The following is a 15434-nucleotide window of genomic DNA, read 5'->3' as shown; positions in this document are numbered from 1 at the left end:
TCTGGTTCAAAATTGGCTCTTTTCCTTCAATGCTAACAAAAAAGTTTCGTCTTTGTTTGTTTCGTTAGCGTCGATTCTTGCAGTGAAGTCTGGCGTTTCTTTCGGAAAGAAGGGCTCGTCCGGGAGTTGAACCCGGGACCTCTCGCACCCGAAGCGAGAATCATACCCCTAGACCAACGAGCCTGGGCCAAGGGTACCTTTTATTCGGTGCCTTTCTTCACACAAATATTTAGAGTGGTCTGCAGGGAAGACCAATATTTCAGCTTGGTTCCACTGCGCATCAACATTTCCTAAAGTAAGTCCTGGGTAACAAACTGCAGCAGTTCACCGGTGGCAGCTAGCAGCAAAAGTTGCAGAGTTTCACAGAACAGAGGGCTCGTCCGGGATTTGAAACCGGGACCTCTCGCACCCTAAGCGAGAATCATACCCCTAGACCAACGAGCCACGCTGAACAAACGCTGTTGTCGAGCGTTTTGTGCAGCAATATTTAGCTGAAAGGAAAGGCAGGTCGGGTGGTGTTGAGTTGCAGAAAAGCTGCCGGCTACATGCTGTACAGCAAAGGAGAGACAGTGCTGACACAAACACATGATACTGACAGAAAGTTGCGTGGGAAAGGGCTCTTCCGGGATTTGAACTCGGGATCTCTCGCACCCTAAGCGAGAATCATACCCCTAGACCAACGAGCCACGCTGTTCAAAAGCTTATGTCGAGCCTTCTGTGCAGCAATATTTATCTGAAAGGAAAGGGAGGTGTGGTGGTGTTTAGTTGCAGAAAAGCTGCCGGCTATATGCTGTACAGCAAAGGTGAGACAGTGCTGACACAAGCACATGATAATGACAAATATTTGCGTGGGGAAGGGCTCGTCCGGGATTTGAACCCGGGACCTCTCGCACCCTAAGCGAGAATCATACCCCTAGACCAACGAGCCTTGACTGGCTATGAATTTAGTTGAAAAAAACAACAACATAATTTTCTAGATCACTGACGAGAGTTGAAAATTAACACATTTCAATGAAATGCACCTATAACGCCTGCGGGCTCGTCCTGGATTTGAACCCGGGACCTCTCGCACCCAAAGCGATAATCATTCCCCTAGAACAACAAGCCCCAATGTGATGGCTACGGGGGAAAAAATAAACATCCAACTGAGGCTAAATCTCCACAGCACAAAGGCGTTAGACAGTGAGGCCGACAAAGAATTGGTGAGGAAGCACAAAAGCGCTCGTCCGGGATTTGAACCCGGGACCTCTCGCACCCAAAGCGAGAATCATACCCCTAGACCAACGAGACGCTGAGTGCTCTCCTGGGTCTTATTTGGTCAGGACCCCTTGCAGGCCTGAGCAAGTAAAAAATCTGGTTCAAAATTGGCTCTTTTCCTTCAATGCTAACAAAAGAGTTTCGTCGTTGTTTGTTTCGTTAGCGTCGATTCTTGCAGTGAAGTCTGGCGTTTCTTTCGGAAAGAAGGGCTCGTCCGGGAGTTGAACCCGGGACCTCTCGCTCCCGAAGCGAGAATCATACCCCTAGACCAACGAGCCGGGGCCAAGGGTACCTTTTATTCGGTGCCTTTCTTCACACAAATGTTTAGAGTGGTCTGCAGGGAAGACCAATATTTCAGCTTGGTTCCACTGCGCATCAACATTTCCTAAAGTAAGTCCTGGGTAACAAACTGCAGCAGTTCACCGGTGGCAGCTAGCAGCAAAAGTTGCAGAGTTTCACAGAACAGAGGGCTCGTCCGGGATTTGAAACCGGGACCTCTCGCACCCTAAGCGAGAATCATACCCCTAGACCAACGAGCCACGCTGCACAAACGCTTTTGTCGAGCGTTTTGTGCAGCAATATTTAGCTGAAAGGAAAGGCAGGTCGGGTGGTGTTGAGTTGCAGAAAAGCTGCCGGCTACATGCTGTACAGCAAAGGAGAGACAGTGCTGACACAAACACATGATACTGACAGAAAGTTGCGTGGGAAAGGGCTCTTCCGGGATTTGAACCCGGGACCTCTCGCACCCTAAGCGAGAATCATACCCCTAGACCAACGAGCCACGCTGCTCAAAAGCTTATGTCGAGCCTTCTGTGCAGCAATATTTATCTGAAAGGAAAGGGAGGTGTGGTGGTGTTTAGTTGCAGAAAAGCTGCCGGCTATATGCTGTACAGCAAAGGTGAGACAGTGCTGACACAAGCACATGATAATGACAAATATTTCGGTGGGGAAGGGCTCGTCCGGGATTTGAACCAGGGACCTCTCGCACCCTAAGCGAGAATCATACCCCTAGACCAACGAGCCTTGACTGGCTATGAATTTAGTTGAAAAAAACAACAACATAATTTTCTAGATCACTGACGAGAGTTGAAAATTAACACATTTCAATGAAATGCACCTATAACGCCTGCGGGCTCGTCCTGGATTTTGACCCGGGACCTCTCGCACCCAAAGCGATAATCATTCCCCTAGAACAACAAGCCCCAATGTGATGGCTACGGGGGAAAAAATAAACATCCAACTGAGGCTAAATCTCCACAGCACAAAGGCGTTAGACAGTGAGGCCGACAAAGAATTGGTGAGGAAGCACAAAAGCGCTCGTCCGGGATTTGAACCCGGGACCTCTCGCACCCAAAGCGAGAATCATACCCCTAGACCAACGAGACGCTGAGTGCTCTCCTGGGTCTTATTTGGTCAGGACCCCTTGCAGGCCTGAGCAAGTAAAAAATCTGGTTCAAAATTGGCTCTTTTCCTTCAATGCTAACAAAAAAGTTTCGTCTTTGTTTGTTTCGTTAGCGTCGATTCTTGCAGTGAAGTCTGGCGTTTCTTTCGGAAAGAAGGGCTCGTCCGGGAGTTGAACCCGGGACCTCTCGCACCCGAAGCGAGAATCATACCCCTAGACCAACGAGCCTGGGCCAAGGGTACCTTTTATTCGGTGCCTTTCTTCACACAAATATTTAGAGTGGTCTGCAGGGAAGACCAATATTTCAGCTTGGTTCCACTGCGCATCAACATTTCCTAAAGTAAGTCCTGGGTAACAAACTGCAGCAGTTCACCGGTGGCAGCTAGCAGCAAAAGTTGCAGAGTTTCACAGAACAGAGGGCTCGTCCGGAATTTGAACCCGGGCCCTCTCGCACCCTAAGCGAGAATCATACCCCTAGACCAACGAGCCACGCTGCACAAACGCTGTTGTCGAGCGTTTTGTGCAGCAATATTTAGCTGAAAGGAAAGGCAGGTCGGGTGGTGTTGAGTTGCAGAAAAGCTGCCGGCTACATGCTGTACAGCAAAGGAGAGACAGTGCTGACACAAACACATGATACTGACAGAAAGTTGCGTGGGAAAGGGCTCTTCCGGGATTTGAACCCGGGATCTCTCGCACCCTAAGCGAGAATCATACCCCTAGACCAACGAGCCACGCTGTTCAAAAGCTTATGTCGAGCCTTCTGTGCAGCAATATTTATCTGAAAGGAAAGGGAGGTGTGGTGGTGTTTAGTTGCAGAAAAGCTGCCGGCTATATGCTGTACAGCAAAGGTGAGACAGTGCTGACACAAGCACATGATAATGACAAATATTTCGGTGGGGAAGGGCTCGTCCGGGATTTGAACCCGGGACCTCTCGCACCCTAAGCGAGAATCATACCCCTAGACCAACGAGCCTTGACTGGCTATGAATTTAGTTGAAAAAAACAACAACATAATTTTCTAGATCACTGACGAGAGTTGAAAATTAACACATTTCAATGAAATGCACCTATAACGCCTGCGGGCTCGTCCTGGATTTTGACCCGGGACCTCTCGCACCCAAAGCGATAATCATTCCCCTAGAACAACAAGCCCCAATGTGATGGCTACGGGGGAAAAAATAAACATCCAACTGAGGCTAAATCTCCACAGAACAAAGGCGTTAGACAGTGAGGCCGACAAAGAATTGGTGAGGAAGCACAAAAGGGCTCGTCTGGGATTTGAACCCGGGACCTCTCGGACCCAAAGCGAGAATCATACCCCTAGACCAACGAGCCGCTGAGTGCTCTCCTGGGTCTTATTTGGTCAGGACCCCTTGCAGGCCTGAGCAAGTAAAAAATCTGGTTCAAAATTGGCTCTTTTCCTTCAATGCTAACAAAAAAGTTTCGTCTTTGTTTGTTTCGTTAGCGTCGATTCTTGCAGTGAAGTCTGGCGTTTCTTTCGGAAAGAAGGGCTCGTCCGGGAGTTGAACCCGGGACCTCTCGCACCCGAAGCGAGAATCATACCCCTAGACCAACGAGCCTGGGCCAAGGGTACCTTTTATTCGGTGCCTTTCTTCACACAAATATTTAGAGTGGTCTGCAGGGAAGACCAATATTTCAGCTTGGTTCCACTGCGCATCAACATTTCCTAAAGTAAGTCCTGGGTAACAAACTGCAGCAGTTCACCGGTGGCAGCTAGCAGCAAAAGTTGCAGAGTTTCACAGAACAGAGGGCTCGTCCGGGATTTGAAACCGGGACCTCTCGCACCCTAAGCGAGAATCATACCCCTAGACCAACGAGCCACGCTGAACAAACGCTGTTGTCGAGCGTTTTGTGCAGCAATATTTAGCTGAAAGGAAAGGCAGGTCGGGTGGTGTTGAGTTGCAGAAAAGCTGCCGGCTACATGCTGTACAGCAAAGGAGAGACAGTGCTGACACAAACACATGATACTGACAGAAAGTTGCGTGGGAAAGGGCTCTTCCGGGATTTGAACTCGGGATCTCTCGCACCCTAAGCGAGAATCATACCCCTAGACCAACGAGCCACGCTGTTCAAAAGCTTATGTCGAGCCTTCTGTGCAGCAATATTTATCTGAAAGGAAAGGGAGGTGTGGTGGTGTTTAGTTGCAGAAAAGCTGCCGGCTATATGCTGTACAGCAAAGGTGAGACAGTGCTGACACAAGCACATGATAATGACAAATATTTGCGTGGGGAAGGGCTCGTCCGGGATTTGAACCCGGGACCTCTCGCACCCTAAGCGAGAATCATACCCCTAGACCAACGAGCCTTGACTGGCTATGAATTTAGTTGAAAAAAACAACAACATAATTTTCTAGATCACTGACGAGAGTTGAAAATTAACACATTTCAATGAAATGCACCTATAACGCCTGCGGGCTCGTCCTGGATTTGAACCCGGGACCTCTCGCACCCAAAGCGATAATCATTCCCCTAGAACAACAAGCCCCAATGTGATGGCTACGGGGGAAAAAATAAACATCCAACTGAGGCTAAATCTCCACAGCACAAAGGCGTTAGACAGTGAGGCCGACAAAGAATTGGTGAGGAAGCACAAAAGCGCTCGTCCGGGATTTGAACCCGGGACCTCTCGCACCCAAAGCGAGAATCATACCCCTAGACCAACGAGACGCTGAGTGCTCTCCTGGGTCTTATTTGGTCAGGACCCCTTGCAGGCCTGAGCAAGTAAAAAATCTGGTTCAAAATTGGCTCTTTTCCTTCAATGCTAACAAAAGAGTTTCGTCGTTGTTTGTTTCGTTAGCGTCGATTCTTGCAGTGAAGTCTGGCGTTTCTTTCGGAAAGAAGGGCTCGTCCGGGAGTTGAACCCGGGACCTCTCGCTCCCGAAGCGAGAATCATACCCCTAGACCAACGAGCCGGGGCCAAGGGTACCTTTTATTCGGTGCCTTTCTTCACACAAATGTTTAGAGTGGTCTGCAGGGAAGACCAATATTTCAGCTTGGTTCCACTGCGCATCAACATTTCCTAAAGTAAGTCCTGGGTAACAAACTGCAGCAGTTCACCGGTGGCAGCTAGCAGCAAAAGTTGCAGAGTTTCACAGAACAGAGGGCTCGTCCGGAATTTGAACCCGGGCCCTCTCGCACCCTAAGCGAGAATCATACCCCTAGACCAACGAGCCACGCTGCACAAACGCTGTTGTCGAGCGTTTTGTGCAGCAATATTTAGCTGAAAGGAAAGGCAGGTCGGGTGGTGTTGAGTTGCAGAAAAGCTGCCGGCTACATGCTGTACAGCAAAGGAGAGACAGTGCTGACACAAACACATGATACTGACAGAAAGTTGCGTGGGAAAGGGCTCTTCCGGGATTTGAACTCGGGATCTCTCGCACCCTAAGCGAGAATCATACCCCTAGACCAACGAGCCACGCTGTTCAAAAGCTTATGTCGAGCCTTCTGTGCAGCAATATTTATCTGAAAGGAAAGGGAGGTGTGGTGGTGTTTAGTTGCAGAAAAGCTGCCGGCTATATGCTGTACAGCAAAGGTGAGACAGTGCTGACACAAGCACATGATAATGACAAATATTTGCGTGGGGAAGGGCTCGTCCGGGATTTGAACCCGGGACCTCTCGCACCCTAAGCGAGAATCATACCCCTAGACCAACGAGCCTTGACTGGCTATGAATTTAGTTGAAAAAAACAACAACATAATTTTCTAGATCACTGACGAGAGTTGAAAATTAACACATTTCAATGAAATGCACCTATAACGCCTGCGGGCTCGTCCTGGATTTGAACCCGGGACCTCTCGCACCCAAAGCGATAATCATTCCCCTAGAACAACAAGCCCCAATGTGATGGCTACGGGGGAAAAAATAAACATCCAACTGAGGCTAAATCTCCACAGCACAAAGGCGTTAGACAGTGAGGCCGACAAAGAATTGGTGAGGAAGCACAAAAGCGCTCGTCCGGGATTTGAACCCGGGACCTCTCGCACCCAAAGCGAGAATCATACCCCTAGACCAACGAGACGCTGAGTGCTCTCCTGGGTCTTATTTGGTCAGGACCCCTTGCAGGCCTGAGCAAGTAAAAAATCTGGTTCAAAATTGGCTCTTTTCCTTCAATGCTAACAAAAGAGTTTCGTCTTTGTTTGTTTCGTTAGCGTCGATTCTTGCAGTGAAGTCTGGCGTTTCTTTCGGAAAGAAGGGCTCGTCCGGGAGTTGAAGCCGGGACCTCTCGCACCCGAAGCGAGAATCATACCCCTAGACCAACGAGCCGGGGCCAAGGGTACCTTTTATTCGGTGCCTTTCTTCACACAAATATTTAGAGTGGTCTGCAGGGAAGACCAATATTTCAGCTTGGTTCCACTGCGCATCAACATTTCCTAAAGTAAGTCCTGGGTAACAAACTGCAGCAGTTCACCGGTGGCAGCTAGCAGCAAAAGTTGCAGAGTTTCACAGAACAGAGGGCTCGTCCGGAATTTGAACCCGGGCCCTCTCGCACCCTAAGCGAGAATCATACCCCTAGACCAACGAGCCACGCTGCACAAACGCTGTTGTCGAGCGTTTTGTGCAGCAATATTTAGCTGAAAGGAAAGGCAGGTCGGGTGGTGTTGAGTTGCAGAAAAGCTGCCGGCTACATGCTGTACAGCAAAGGAGAGACAGTGCTGACACAAACACATGATACTGACAGAAAGTTGCGTGGGAAAGGGCTCTTCCGGGATTTGAACCCGGGACCTCTCGCACCCTAAGCGAGAATCATACCCCTAGACCAACGAGCCACGCTGCTCAAAAGCTTATGTCGAGCCTTCTGTGCAGCAATATTTATCTGAAAGGAAAGGGAGGTGTGGTGGTGTTTAGTTGCAGAAAAGCTGCCGGCTATATGCTGTACAGCAAAGGTGAGACAGTGCTGACACAAGCACATGATAATGACAAATATTTCGGTGGGGAAGGGCTCGTCCGGGATTTGAACCAGGGACCTCTCGCACCCTAAGCGAGAATCATACCCCTAGACCAACGAGCCTTGACTGGCTATGAATTTAGTTGAAAAAAACAACAACATAATTTTCTAGATCACTGACGAGAGTTGAAAATTAACACATTTCAATGAAATGCACCTATAACGCCTGCGGGCTCGTCCTGGATTTTGACCCGGGACCTCTCGCACCCAAAGCGATAATCATTCCCCTAGAACAACAAGCCCCAATGTGATGGCTACGGGGGAAAAAATAAACATCCAACTGAGGCTAAATCTCCACAGCACAAAGGCGTTAGACAGTGAGGCCGACAAAGAATTGGTGAGGAAGCACAAAAGCGCTCGTCCGGGATTTGAACCCGGGACCTCTCGCACCCAAAGCGAGAATCATACCCCTAGACCAACGAGACGCTGAGTGCTCTCCTGGGTCTTATTTGGTCAGGACCCCTTGCAGGCCTGAGCAAGTAAAAAATCTGGTTCAAAATTGGCTCTTTTCCTTCAATGCTAACAAAAAAGTTTCGTCTTTGTTTGTTTCGTTAGCGTCGATTCTTGCAGTGAAGTCTGGCGTTTCTTTCGGAAAGAAGGGCTCGTCCGGGAGTTGAACCCGGGACCTCTCGCACCCGAAGCGAGAATCATACCCCTAGACCAACGAGCCTGGGCCAAGGGTACCTTTTATTCGGTGCCTTTCTTCACACAAATATTTAGAGTGGTCTGCAGGGAAGACCAATATTTCAGCTTGGTTCCACTGCGCATCAACATTTCCTAAAGTAAGTCCTGGGTAACAAACTGCAGCAGTTCACCGGTGGCAGCTAGCAGCAAAAGTTGCAGAGTTTCACAGAACAGAGGGCTCGTCCGGAATTTGAACCCGGGCCCTCTCGCACCCTAAGCGAGAATCATACCCCTAGACCAACGAGCCACGCTGCACAAACGCTGTTGTCGAGCGTTTTGTGCAGCAATATTTAGCTGAAAGGAAAGGCAGGTCGGGTGGTGTTGAGTTGCAGAAAAGCTGCCGGCTACATGCTGTACAGCAAAGGAGAGACAGTGCTGACACAAACACATGATACTGACAGAAAGTTGCGTGGGAAAGGGCTCTTCCGGGATTTGAACCCGGGATCTCTCGCACCCTAAGCGAGAATCATACCCCTAGACCAACGAGCCACGCTGTTCAAAAGCTTATGTCGAGCCTTCTGTGCAGCAATATTTATCTGAAAGGAAAGGGAGGTGTGGTGGTGTTTAGTTGCAGAAAAGCTGCCGGCTATATGCTGTACAGCAAAGGTGAGACAGTGCTGACACAAGCACATGATAATGACCAATATTTCGGTGGGGAAGGGCTCGTCCGGGATTTGAACCCGGGACCTCTCGCACCCTAAGCGAGAATCATACCCCTAGACCAACGAGCCTTGACTGGCTATGAATTTAGTTGAAAAAAACAACAACATAATTTTCTAGATCACTGACGAGAGTTGAAAATTAACACATTTCAATGAAATGCACCTATAACGCCTGCGGGCTCGTCCTGGATTTTGACCCGGGACCTCTCGCACCCAAAGCGATAATCATTCCCCTAGAACAACAAGCCCCAATGTGATGGCTACGGGGGAAAAAATAAACATCCAACTGAGGCTAAATCTCCACAGAACAAAGGCGTTAGACAGTGAGGCCGACAAAGAATTGGTGAGGAAGCACAAAAGGGCTCGTCTGGGATTTGAACCCGGGACCTCTCGGACCCAAAGCGAGAATCATACCCCTAGACCAACGAGCCGCTGAGTGCTCTCCTGGGTCTTATTTGGTCAGGACCCCTTGCAGGCCTGAGCAAGTAAAAAATCTGGTTCAAAATTGGCTCTTTTCCTTCAATGCTAACAAAAAAGTTTCGTCTTTGTTTGTTTCGTTAGCGTCGATTCTTGCAGTGAAGTCTGGCGTTTCTTTCGGAAAGAAGGGCTCGTCCGGGAGTTGAACCCGGGACCTCTCGCACCCGAAGCGAGAATCATACCCCTAGACCAACGAGCCTGGGCCAAGGGTACCTTTTATTCGGTGCCTTTCTTCACACAAATATTTAGAGTGGTCTGCAGGGAAGACCAATATTTCAGCTTGGTTCCACTGCGCATCAACATTTCCTAAAGTAAGTCCTGGGTAACAAACTGCAGCAGTTCACCGGTGGCAGCTAGCAGCAAAAGTTGCAGAGTTTCACAGAACAGAGGGCTCGTCCGGGATTTGAAACCGGGACCTCTCGCACCCTAAGCGAGAATCATACCCCTAGACCAACGAGCCACGCTGAACAAACGCTGTTGTCGAGCGTTTTGTGCAGCAATATTTAGCTGAAAGGAAAGGCAGGTCGGGTGGTGTTGAGTTGCAGAAAAGCTGCCGGCTACATGCTGTACAGCAAAGGAGAGACAGTGCTGACACAAACACATGATACTGACAGAAAGTTGCGTGGGAAAGGGCTCTTCCGGGATTTGAACTCGGGATCTCTCGCACCCTAAGCGAGAATCATACCCCTAGACCAACGAGCCACGCTGTTCAAAAGCTTATGTCGAGCCTTCTGTGCAGCAATATTTATCTGAAAGGAAAGGGAGGTGTGGTGGTGTTTAGTTGCAGAAAAGCTGCCGGCTATATGCTGTACAGCAAAGGTGAGACAGTGCTGACACAAGCACATGATAATGACAAATATTTGCGTGGGGAAGGGCTCGTCCGGGATTTGAACCCGGGACCTCTCGCACCCTAAGCGAGAATCATACCCCTAGACCAACGAGCCTTGACTGGCTATGAATTTAGTTGAAAAAAACAACAACATAATTTTCTAGATCACTGACGAGAGTTGAAAATTAACACATTTCAATGAAATGCACCTATAACGCCTGCGGGCTCGTCCTGGATTTGAACCCGGGACCTCTCGCACCCAAAGCGATAATCATTCCCCTAGAACAACAAGCCCCAATGTGATGGCTACGGGGGAAAAAATAAACATCCAACTGAGGCTAAATCTCCACAGCACAAAGGCGTTAGACAGTGAGGCCGACAAAGAATTGGTGAGGAAGCACAAAAGCGCTCGTCCGGGATTTGAACCCGGGACCTCTCGCACCCAAAGCGAGAATCATACCCCTAGACCAACGAGACGCTGAGTGCTCTCCTGGGTCTTATTTGGTCAGGACCCCTTGCAGGCCTGAGCAAGTAAAAAATCTGGTTCAAAATTGGCTCTTTTCCTTCAATGCTAACAAAAGAGTTTCGTCTTTGTTTGTTTCGTTAGCGTCGATTCTTGCAGTGAAGTCTGGCGTTTCTTTCGGAAAGAAGGGCTCGTCCGGGAGTTGAACCCGGGACCTCTCGCACCCAAAGCGAGAATCATACCCCTAGACCAACGAGACGCTGAGTGCTCTCCTGGGTCTTATTTGGTCAGGACCCCTTGCAGGCCTGAGCAAGTAAAAAATCTGGTTCAAAATTGGCTCTTTTCCTTCAATGCTAACAAAAGAGTTTCGTCTTTGTTTGTTTCGTTAGCGTCGATTCTTGCAGTGAAGTCTGGCGTTTCTTTCGGAAAGAAGGGCTCGTCCGGGAGTTGAACCCGGGACCTCTCGCACCCGAAGCGAGAATCATACCCCTAGACCAACGAGCCGGGGCCAAGGGTACCTTTTATTCGGTGCCTTTCTTCACACAAATATTTAGAGTGGTCTGCAGGGAAGACCAATATTTCAGCTTGGTTCCACTGCGCATCAACATTTCCTAAAGTAAGTCCTGGGTAACAAACTGCAGCAGTTCACCGGTGGCAGCTAGCAGCAAAAGTTGCAGAGTTTCACAGAACAGAGGGCTCGTCCGGAATTTGAACCCGGGCCCTCTCGCACCCTAAGCGAGAATCATACCCCTAGACCAACGAGCCACGCTGCACAAACGCTGTTGTCGAGCGTTTTGTGCAGCAATATTTAGCTGAAAGGAAAGGCAGGTCGGGTGGTGTTGAGTTGCAGAAAAGCTCCCGGCTACATGCTGTACAGCAAAGGAGAGACAGTGCTGACACAAACACATGATACTGACAGAAAGTTGCGTGGGAAAGGGCTCTTCCGGGATTTGAACCCGGGATCTCTCGCACCCTAAGCGAGAATCATACCCCTAGACCAACGAGCCACGCTGTTCAAAAGCTTATGTCGAGCCTTCTGTGCAGCAATATTTATCTGAAAGGAAAGGGAGGTGTGGTGGTGTTTAGTTGCAGAAAAGCTGCCGGCTATATGCTGTACAGCAAAGGTGAGACAGTGCTGACACAAGCACATGATAATGACAAATATTTCGGTGGGGAAGGGCTCGTCCGGGATTTGAACCCGGGACCTCTCGCACCCTAAGCGAGAATCATACCCCTAGACCAACGAGCCTTGACTGGCTATGAATTTAGTTGAAAAAAACAACAACATAATTTTCTAGATCACTGACGAGAGTTGAAAATTAACACATTTCAATGAAATGCACCTATAACGCCTGCGGGCTCGTCCTGGATTTTGACCCGGGACCTCTCGCACCCAAAGCGATAATCATTCCCCTAGAACAACAAGCCCCAATGTGATGGCTACGGGGGAAAAAATAAACATCCAACTGAGGCTAAATCTCCACAGAACAAAGGCGTTAGACAGTGAGGCCGACAAAGAATTGGTGAGGAAGCACAAAAGGGCTCGTCTGGGATTTGAACCCGGGACCTCTCGGACCCAAAGCGAGAATCATACCCCTAGACCAACGAGCCGCTGAGTGCTCTCCTGGGTCTTATTTGGTCAGGACCCCTTGCAGGCCTGAGCAAGTAAAAAATCTGGTTCAAAATTGGCTCTTTTCCTTCAATGCTAACAAAAAAGTTTCGTCTTTGTTTGTTTCGTTAGCGTCGATTCTTGCAGTGAAGTCTGGCGTTTCTTTCGGAAAGAAGGGCTCGTCCGGGAGTTGAACCCGGGACCTCTCGCACCCGAAGCGAGAATCATACCCCTAGACCAACGAGCCTGGGCCAAGGGTACCTTTTATTCGGTGCCTTTCTTCACACAAATATTTAGAGTGGTCTGCAGGGAAGACCAATATTTCAGCTTGGTTCCACTGCGCATCAACATTTCCTAAAGTAAGTCCTGGGTAACAAACTGCAGCAGTTCACCGGTGGCAGCTAGCAGCAAAAGTTGCAGAGTTTCACAGAACAGAGGGCTCGTCCGGGATTTGAAACCGGGACCTCTCGCACCCTAAGCGAGAATCATACCCCTAGACCAACGAGCCACGCTGAACAAACGCTGTTGTCGAGCGTTTTGTGCAGCAATATTTAGCTGAAAGGAAAGGCAGGTCGGGTGGTGTTGAGTTGCAGAAAAGCTGCCGGCTACATGCTGTACAGCAAAGGAGAGACAGTGCTGACACAAACACATGATACTGACAGAAAGTTGCGTGGGAAAGGGCTCTTCCGGGATTTGAACTCGGGATCTCTCGCACCCTAAGCGAGAATCATACCCCTAGACCAACGAGCCACGCTGTTCAAAAGCTTATGTCGAGCCTTCTGTGCAGCAATATTTATCTGAAAGGAAAGGGAGGTGTGGTGGTGTTTAGTTGCAGAAAAGCTGCCGGCTATATGCTGTACAGCAAAGGTGAGACAGTGCTGACACAAGCACATGATAATGACAAATATTTGCGTGGGGAAGGGCTCGTCCGGGATTTGAACCCGGGACCTCTCGCACCCTAAGCGAGAATCATACCCCTAGACCAACGAGCCTTGACTGGCTATGAATTTAGTTGAAAAAAACAACAACATAATTTTCTAGATCACTGACGAGAGTTGAAAATTAACACATTTCAATGAAATGCACCTATAACGCCTGCGGGCTCGTCCTGGATTTGAACCCGGGACCTCTCGCACCCAAAGCGATAATCATTCCCCTAGAACAACAAGCCCCAATGTGATGGCTACGGGGGAAAAAATAAACATCCAACTGAGGCTAAATCTCCACAGCACAAAGGCGTTAGACAGTGAGGCCGACAAAGAATTGGTGAGGAAGCACAAAAGCGCTCGTCCGGGATTTGAACCCGGGACCTCTCGCACCCAAAGCGAGAATCATACCCCTAGACCAACGAGACGCTGAGTGCTCTCCTGGGTCTTATTTGGTCAGGACCCCTTGCAGGCCTGAGCAAGTAAAAAATCTGGTTCAAAATTGGCTCTTTTCCTTCAATGCTAACAAAAGAGTTTCGTCTTTGTTTGTTTCGTTAGCGTCGATTCTTGCAGTGAAGTCTGGCGTTTCTTTCGGAAAGAAGGGCTCGTCCGGGAGTTGAACCCGGGACCTCTCGCACCCGAAGCGAGAATCATACCCCTAGACCAACGAGCCGGGGCCAAGGGTACCTTTTATTCGGTGCCTTTCTTCACACAAATATTTAGAGTGGTCTGCAGGGAAGACCAATATTTCAGCTTGGTTCCACTGCGCATCAACATTTCCTAAAGTAAGTCCTGGGTAACAAACTGCAGCAGTTCACCGGTGGCAGCTAGCAGCAAAAGTTGCAGAGTTTCACAGAACAGAGGGCTCGTCCGGAATTTGAACCCGGGCCCTCTCGCACCCTAAGCGAGAATCATACCCCTAGACCAACGAGCCACGCTGCACAAACGCTGTTGTCGAGCGTTTTGTGCAGCAATATTTAGCTGAAAGGAAAGGCAGGTCGGGTGGTGTTGAGTTGCAGAAAAGCTGCCGGCTACATGCTGTACAGCAAAGGAGAGACAGTGCTGACACAAACACATGATACTGACAGAAAGTTGCGTGGGAAAGGGCTCTTCCGGGATTTGAACCCGGGACCTCTCGCACCCTAAGCGAGAATCATACCCCTAGACCAACGAGCCACGCTGCTCAAAAGCTTATGTCGAGCCTTCTGTGCAGCAATATTTATCTGAAAGGAAAGGGAGGTGTGGTGGTGTTTAGTTGCAGAAAAGCTGCCGGCTATATGCTGTACAGCAAAGGTGAGACAGTGCTGACACAAGCACATGATAATGACAAATATTTCGGTGGGGAAGGGCTCGTCCGGGATTTGAACCAGGGACCTCTCGCACCCTAAGCGAGAATCATACCCCTAGACCAACGAGCCTTGACTGGCTATGAATTTAGTTGAAAAAAACAACAACATAATTTTCTAGATCACTGACGAGAGTTGAAAATTAACACATTTCAATGAAATGCACCTATAACGCCTGCGGGCTCGTCCTGGATTTTGACCCGGGACCTCTCGCACCCAAAGCGATAATCATTCCCCTAGAACAACAAGCCCCAATGTGATGGCTACGGGGGAAAAAATAAACATCCAACTGAGGCTAAATCTCCACAGCACAAAGGCGTTAGACAGTGAGGCCGACAAAGAATTGGTGAGGAAGCACAAAAGCGCTCGTCCGGGATTTGAACCCGGGACCTCTCGCACCCAAAGCGAGAATCATACCCCTAGACCAACGAGACGCTGAGTGCTCTCCTGGGTCTTATTTGGTCAGGACCCCTTGCAGGCCTGAGCAAGTAAAAAATCTGGTTCAAAATTGGCTCTTTTCCTTCAATGCTAACAAAAAAGTTTCGTCTTTGTTTGTTTCGTTAGCGTCGATTCTTGCAGTGAAGTCTGGCGTTTCTTTCGGAAAGAAGGGCTCGTCCGGGAGTTGAACCCGGGACCTCTCGCACCCGAAGCGAGAATCATACCCCTAGACCAACGAGCCTGGGCCAAGGGTACCTTTTATTCGGTGCCTTTCTTCACACAAATATTTAGAGTGGTCTGCAGGGAAGACCAATATTTCAGCTTGGTTCCACTGCGCATCAACATTTCCTAAAGTAAGTCCTGGGTAACAAACTG

At 49.2% G+C, this 15434-nt stretch overlaps 49 non-coding genes across 49 annotated transcripts; all 49 read right to left on the bottom strand.

Moving 5' to 3' along the window:
• Positions 1 to 111: 111 nt before the first annotated feature.
• trnap-cgg (transfer RNA proline (anticodon CGG)) lies at positions 112 to 183 on the bottom strand. The gene has a single exon. It is a non-coding gene; the product is annotated as a tRNA-Pro (tRNA).
• A 189-nt stretch (positions 184 to 372) lies between these two features.
• Positions 373 to 444, bottom strand: trnap-agg (transfer RNA proline (anticodon AGG)). Its single transcript has one exon. It is a non-coding gene; the product is annotated as a tRNA-Pro (tRNA).
• Positions 445 to 856: 412 nt separating this feature from the next.
• trnap-agg (transfer RNA proline (anticodon AGG)) lies at positions 857 to 928 on the bottom strand. The gene has a single exon. It is a non-coding gene; the product is annotated as a tRNA-Pro (tRNA).
• A 289-nt stretch (positions 929 to 1217) lies between these two features.
• Positions 1218 to 1290, bottom strand: trnap-ugg (transfer RNA proline (anticodon UGG)). The gene has a single exon. It is a non-coding gene; the product is annotated as a tRNA-Pro (tRNA).
• A 173-nt stretch (positions 1291 to 1463) lies between these two features.
• On the bottom strand, positions 1464 to 1535 carry trnap-cgg (transfer RNA proline (anticodon CGG)). The gene has a single exon. It is a non-coding gene; the product is annotated as a tRNA-Pro (tRNA).
• A 189-nt stretch (positions 1536 to 1724) lies between these two features.
• trnap-agg (transfer RNA proline (anticodon AGG)) lies at positions 1725 to 1796 on the bottom strand. The gene has a single exon. It is a non-coding gene; the product is annotated as a tRNA-Pro (tRNA).
• Positions 1797 to 1966: 170 nt separating this feature from the next.
• On the bottom strand, positions 1967 to 2038 carry trnap-agg (transfer RNA proline (anticodon AGG)). Its single transcript has one exon. It is a non-coding gene; the product is annotated as a tRNA-Pro (tRNA).
• Positions 2039 to 2208: 170 nt separating this feature from the next.
• On the bottom strand, positions 2209 to 2280 carry trnap-agg (transfer RNA proline (anticodon AGG)). Its single transcript has one exon. It is a non-coding gene; the product is annotated as a tRNA-Pro (tRNA).
• A 289-nt stretch (positions 2281 to 2569) lies between these two features.
• trnap-ugg (transfer RNA proline (anticodon UGG)) lies at positions 2570 to 2642 on the bottom strand. The gene has a single exon. It is a non-coding gene; the product is annotated as a tRNA-Pro (tRNA).
• A 173-nt stretch (positions 2643 to 2815) lies between these two features.
• On the bottom strand, positions 2816 to 2887 carry trnap-cgg (transfer RNA proline (anticodon CGG)). The gene has a single exon. It is a non-coding gene; the product is annotated as a tRNA-Pro (tRNA).
• Positions 2888 to 3076: 189 nt separating this feature from the next.
• Positions 3077 to 3148, bottom strand: trnap-agg (transfer RNA proline (anticodon AGG)). Its single transcript has one exon. It is a non-coding gene; the product is annotated as a tRNA-Pro (tRNA).
• A 170-nt stretch (positions 3149 to 3318) lies between these two features.
• trnap-agg (transfer RNA proline (anticodon AGG)) lies at positions 3319 to 3390 on the bottom strand. Its single transcript has one exon. It is a non-coding gene; the product is annotated as a tRNA-Pro (tRNA).
• A 170-nt stretch (positions 3391 to 3560) lies between these two features.
• On the bottom strand, positions 3561 to 3632 carry trnap-agg (transfer RNA proline (anticodon AGG)). Its single transcript has one exon. It is a non-coding gene; the product is annotated as a tRNA-Pro (tRNA).
• A 535-nt stretch (positions 3633 to 4167) lies between these two features.
• On the bottom strand, positions 4168 to 4239 carry trnap-cgg (transfer RNA proline (anticodon CGG)). Its single transcript has one exon. It is a non-coding gene; the product is annotated as a tRNA-Pro (tRNA).
• Positions 4240 to 4428: 189 nt separating this feature from the next.
• Positions 4429 to 4500, bottom strand: trnap-agg (transfer RNA proline (anticodon AGG)). The gene has a single exon. It is a non-coding gene; the product is annotated as a tRNA-Pro (tRNA).
• Positions 4501 to 4912: 412 nt separating this feature from the next.
• On the bottom strand, positions 4913 to 4984 carry trnap-agg (transfer RNA proline (anticodon AGG)). Its single transcript has one exon. It is a non-coding gene; the product is annotated as a tRNA-Pro (tRNA).
• Positions 4985 to 5273: 289 nt separating this feature from the next.
• On the bottom strand, positions 5274 to 5346 carry trnap-ugg (transfer RNA proline (anticodon UGG)). Its single transcript has one exon. It is a non-coding gene; the product is annotated as a tRNA-Pro (tRNA).
• A 173-nt stretch (positions 5347 to 5519) lies between these two features.
• On the bottom strand, positions 5520 to 5591 carry trnap-cgg (transfer RNA proline (anticodon CGG)). Its single transcript has one exon. It is a non-coding gene; the product is annotated as a tRNA-Pro (tRNA).
• A 189-nt stretch (positions 5592 to 5780) lies between these two features.
• Positions 5781 to 5852, bottom strand: trnap-agg (transfer RNA proline (anticodon AGG)). Its single transcript has one exon. It is a non-coding gene; the product is annotated as a tRNA-Pro (tRNA).
• A 412-nt stretch (positions 5853 to 6264) lies between these two features.
• On the bottom strand, positions 6265 to 6336 carry trnap-agg (transfer RNA proline (anticodon AGG)). Its single transcript has one exon. It is a non-coding gene; the product is annotated as a tRNA-Pro (tRNA).
• A 289-nt stretch (positions 6337 to 6625) lies between these two features.
• Positions 6626 to 6698, bottom strand: trnap-ugg (transfer RNA proline (anticodon UGG)). The gene has a single exon. It is a non-coding gene; the product is annotated as a tRNA-Pro (tRNA).
• Positions 6699 to 6871: 173 nt separating this feature from the next.
• Positions 6872 to 6943, bottom strand: trnap-cgg (transfer RNA proline (anticodon CGG)). Its single transcript has one exon. It is a non-coding gene; the product is annotated as a tRNA-Pro (tRNA).
• A 189-nt stretch (positions 6944 to 7132) lies between these two features.
• On the bottom strand, positions 7133 to 7204 carry trnap-agg (transfer RNA proline (anticodon AGG)). The gene has a single exon. It is a non-coding gene; the product is annotated as a tRNA-Pro (tRNA).
• A 170-nt stretch (positions 7205 to 7374) lies between these two features.
• trnap-agg (transfer RNA proline (anticodon AGG)) lies at positions 7375 to 7446 on the bottom strand. The gene has a single exon. It is a non-coding gene; the product is annotated as a tRNA-Pro (tRNA).
• A 170-nt stretch (positions 7447 to 7616) lies between these two features.
• Positions 7617 to 7688, bottom strand: trnap-agg (transfer RNA proline (anticodon AGG)). The gene has a single exon. It is a non-coding gene; the product is annotated as a tRNA-Pro (tRNA).
• A 289-nt stretch (positions 7689 to 7977) lies between these two features.
• On the bottom strand, positions 7978 to 8050 carry trnap-ugg (transfer RNA proline (anticodon UGG)). Its single transcript has one exon. It is a non-coding gene; the product is annotated as a tRNA-Pro (tRNA).
• A 173-nt stretch (positions 8051 to 8223) lies between these two features.
• trnap-cgg (transfer RNA proline (anticodon CGG)) lies at positions 8224 to 8295 on the bottom strand. Its single transcript has one exon. It is a non-coding gene; the product is annotated as a tRNA-Pro (tRNA).
• A 189-nt stretch (positions 8296 to 8484) lies between these two features.
• On the bottom strand, positions 8485 to 8556 carry trnap-agg (transfer RNA proline (anticodon AGG)). The gene has a single exon. It is a non-coding gene; the product is annotated as a tRNA-Pro (tRNA).
• Positions 8557 to 8726: 170 nt separating this feature from the next.
• trnap-agg (transfer RNA proline (anticodon AGG)) lies at positions 8727 to 8798 on the bottom strand. Its single transcript has one exon. It is a non-coding gene; the product is annotated as a tRNA-Pro (tRNA).
• Positions 8799 to 8968: 170 nt separating this feature from the next.
• trnap-agg (transfer RNA proline (anticodon AGG)) lies at positions 8969 to 9040 on the bottom strand. Its single transcript has one exon. It is a non-coding gene; the product is annotated as a tRNA-Pro (tRNA).
• A 535-nt stretch (positions 9041 to 9575) lies between these two features.
• On the bottom strand, positions 9576 to 9647 carry trnap-cgg (transfer RNA proline (anticodon CGG)). Its single transcript has one exon. It is a non-coding gene; the product is annotated as a tRNA-Pro (tRNA).
• Positions 9648 to 9836: 189 nt separating this feature from the next.
• Positions 9837 to 9908, bottom strand: trnap-agg (transfer RNA proline (anticodon AGG)). The gene has a single exon. It is a non-coding gene; the product is annotated as a tRNA-Pro (tRNA).
• Positions 9909 to 10320: 412 nt separating this feature from the next.
• Positions 10321 to 10392, bottom strand: trnap-agg (transfer RNA proline (anticodon AGG)). Its single transcript has one exon. It is a non-coding gene; the product is annotated as a tRNA-Pro (tRNA).
• Positions 10393 to 10681: 289 nt separating this feature from the next.
• On the bottom strand, positions 10682 to 10754 carry trnap-ugg (transfer RNA proline (anticodon UGG)). The gene has a single exon. It is a non-coding gene; the product is annotated as a tRNA-Pro (tRNA).
• A 173-nt stretch (positions 10755 to 10927) lies between these two features.
• Positions 10928 to 10999, bottom strand: trnap-ugg (transfer RNA proline (anticodon UGG)). Its single transcript has one exon. It is a non-coding gene; the product is annotated as a tRNA-Pro (tRNA).
• A 173-nt stretch (positions 11000 to 11172) lies between these two features.
• Positions 11173 to 11244, bottom strand: trnap-cgg (transfer RNA proline (anticodon CGG)). The gene has a single exon. It is a non-coding gene; the product is annotated as a tRNA-Pro (tRNA).
• A 189-nt stretch (positions 11245 to 11433) lies between these two features.
• Positions 11434 to 11505, bottom strand: trnap-agg (transfer RNA proline (anticodon AGG)). The gene has a single exon. It is a non-coding gene; the product is annotated as a tRNA-Pro (tRNA).
• A 170-nt stretch (positions 11506 to 11675) lies between these two features.
• On the bottom strand, positions 11676 to 11747 carry trnap-agg (transfer RNA proline (anticodon AGG)). Its single transcript has one exon. It is a non-coding gene; the product is annotated as a tRNA-Pro (tRNA).
• A 170-nt stretch (positions 11748 to 11917) lies between these two features.
• Positions 11918 to 11989, bottom strand: trnap-agg (transfer RNA proline (anticodon AGG)). Its single transcript has one exon. It is a non-coding gene; the product is annotated as a tRNA-Pro (tRNA).
• A 535-nt stretch (positions 11990 to 12524) lies between these two features.
• Positions 12525 to 12596, bottom strand: trnap-cgg (transfer RNA proline (anticodon CGG)). Its single transcript has one exon. It is a non-coding gene; the product is annotated as a tRNA-Pro (tRNA).
• Positions 12597 to 12785: 189 nt separating this feature from the next.
• Positions 12786 to 12857, bottom strand: trnap-agg (transfer RNA proline (anticodon AGG)). Its single transcript has one exon. It is a non-coding gene; the product is annotated as a tRNA-Pro (tRNA).
• Positions 12858 to 13269: 412 nt separating this feature from the next.
• Positions 13270 to 13341, bottom strand: trnap-agg (transfer RNA proline (anticodon AGG)). The gene has a single exon. It is a non-coding gene; the product is annotated as a tRNA-Pro (tRNA).
• A 289-nt stretch (positions 13342 to 13630) lies between these two features.
• Positions 13631 to 13703, bottom strand: trnap-ugg (transfer RNA proline (anticodon UGG)). Its single transcript has one exon. It is a non-coding gene; the product is annotated as a tRNA-Pro (tRNA).
• A 173-nt stretch (positions 13704 to 13876) lies between these two features.
• On the bottom strand, positions 13877 to 13948 carry trnap-cgg (transfer RNA proline (anticodon CGG)). The gene has a single exon. It is a non-coding gene; the product is annotated as a tRNA-Pro (tRNA).
• A 189-nt stretch (positions 13949 to 14137) lies between these two features.
• trnap-agg (transfer RNA proline (anticodon AGG)) lies at positions 14138 to 14209 on the bottom strand. Its single transcript has one exon. It is a non-coding gene; the product is annotated as a tRNA-Pro (tRNA).
• A 170-nt stretch (positions 14210 to 14379) lies between these two features.
• On the bottom strand, positions 14380 to 14451 carry trnap-agg (transfer RNA proline (anticodon AGG)). Its single transcript has one exon. It is a non-coding gene; the product is annotated as a tRNA-Pro (tRNA).
• Positions 14452 to 14621: 170 nt separating this feature from the next.
• Positions 14622 to 14693, bottom strand: trnap-agg (transfer RNA proline (anticodon AGG)). Its single transcript has one exon. It is a non-coding gene; the product is annotated as a tRNA-Pro (tRNA).
• Positions 14694 to 14982: 289 nt separating this feature from the next.
• trnap-ugg (transfer RNA proline (anticodon UGG)) lies at positions 14983 to 15055 on the bottom strand. The gene has a single exon. It is a non-coding gene; the product is annotated as a tRNA-Pro (tRNA).
• Positions 15056 to 15228: 173 nt separating this feature from the next.
• On the bottom strand, positions 15229 to 15300 carry trnap-cgg (transfer RNA proline (anticodon CGG)). Its single transcript has one exon. It is a non-coding gene; the product is annotated as a tRNA-Pro (tRNA).
• Between the last annotated feature and the right edge of the window lie 134 nt (positions 15301 to 15434).

This window comes from Alosa pseudoharengus, unplaced genomic scaffold, assembly GCF_046254945.1.
Source record: "Alosa pseudoharengus isolate Yale_2024_CS ecotype anadromous, Long Island Sound unplaced genomic scaffold, YU_APseudo_1.1 YU_APseudo_1.1_scf_6, whole genome shotgun sequence".
In the NCBI taxonomy this organism is placed as follows: domain Eukaryota; kingdom Metazoa; phylum Chordata; class Actinopteri; order Clupeiformes; family Clupeidae; genus Alosa; species Alosa pseudoharengus.
Note: the sequence above shows the minus strand (reverse complement) of the source record. Positions and strands in the feature narration are given on the sequence as shown.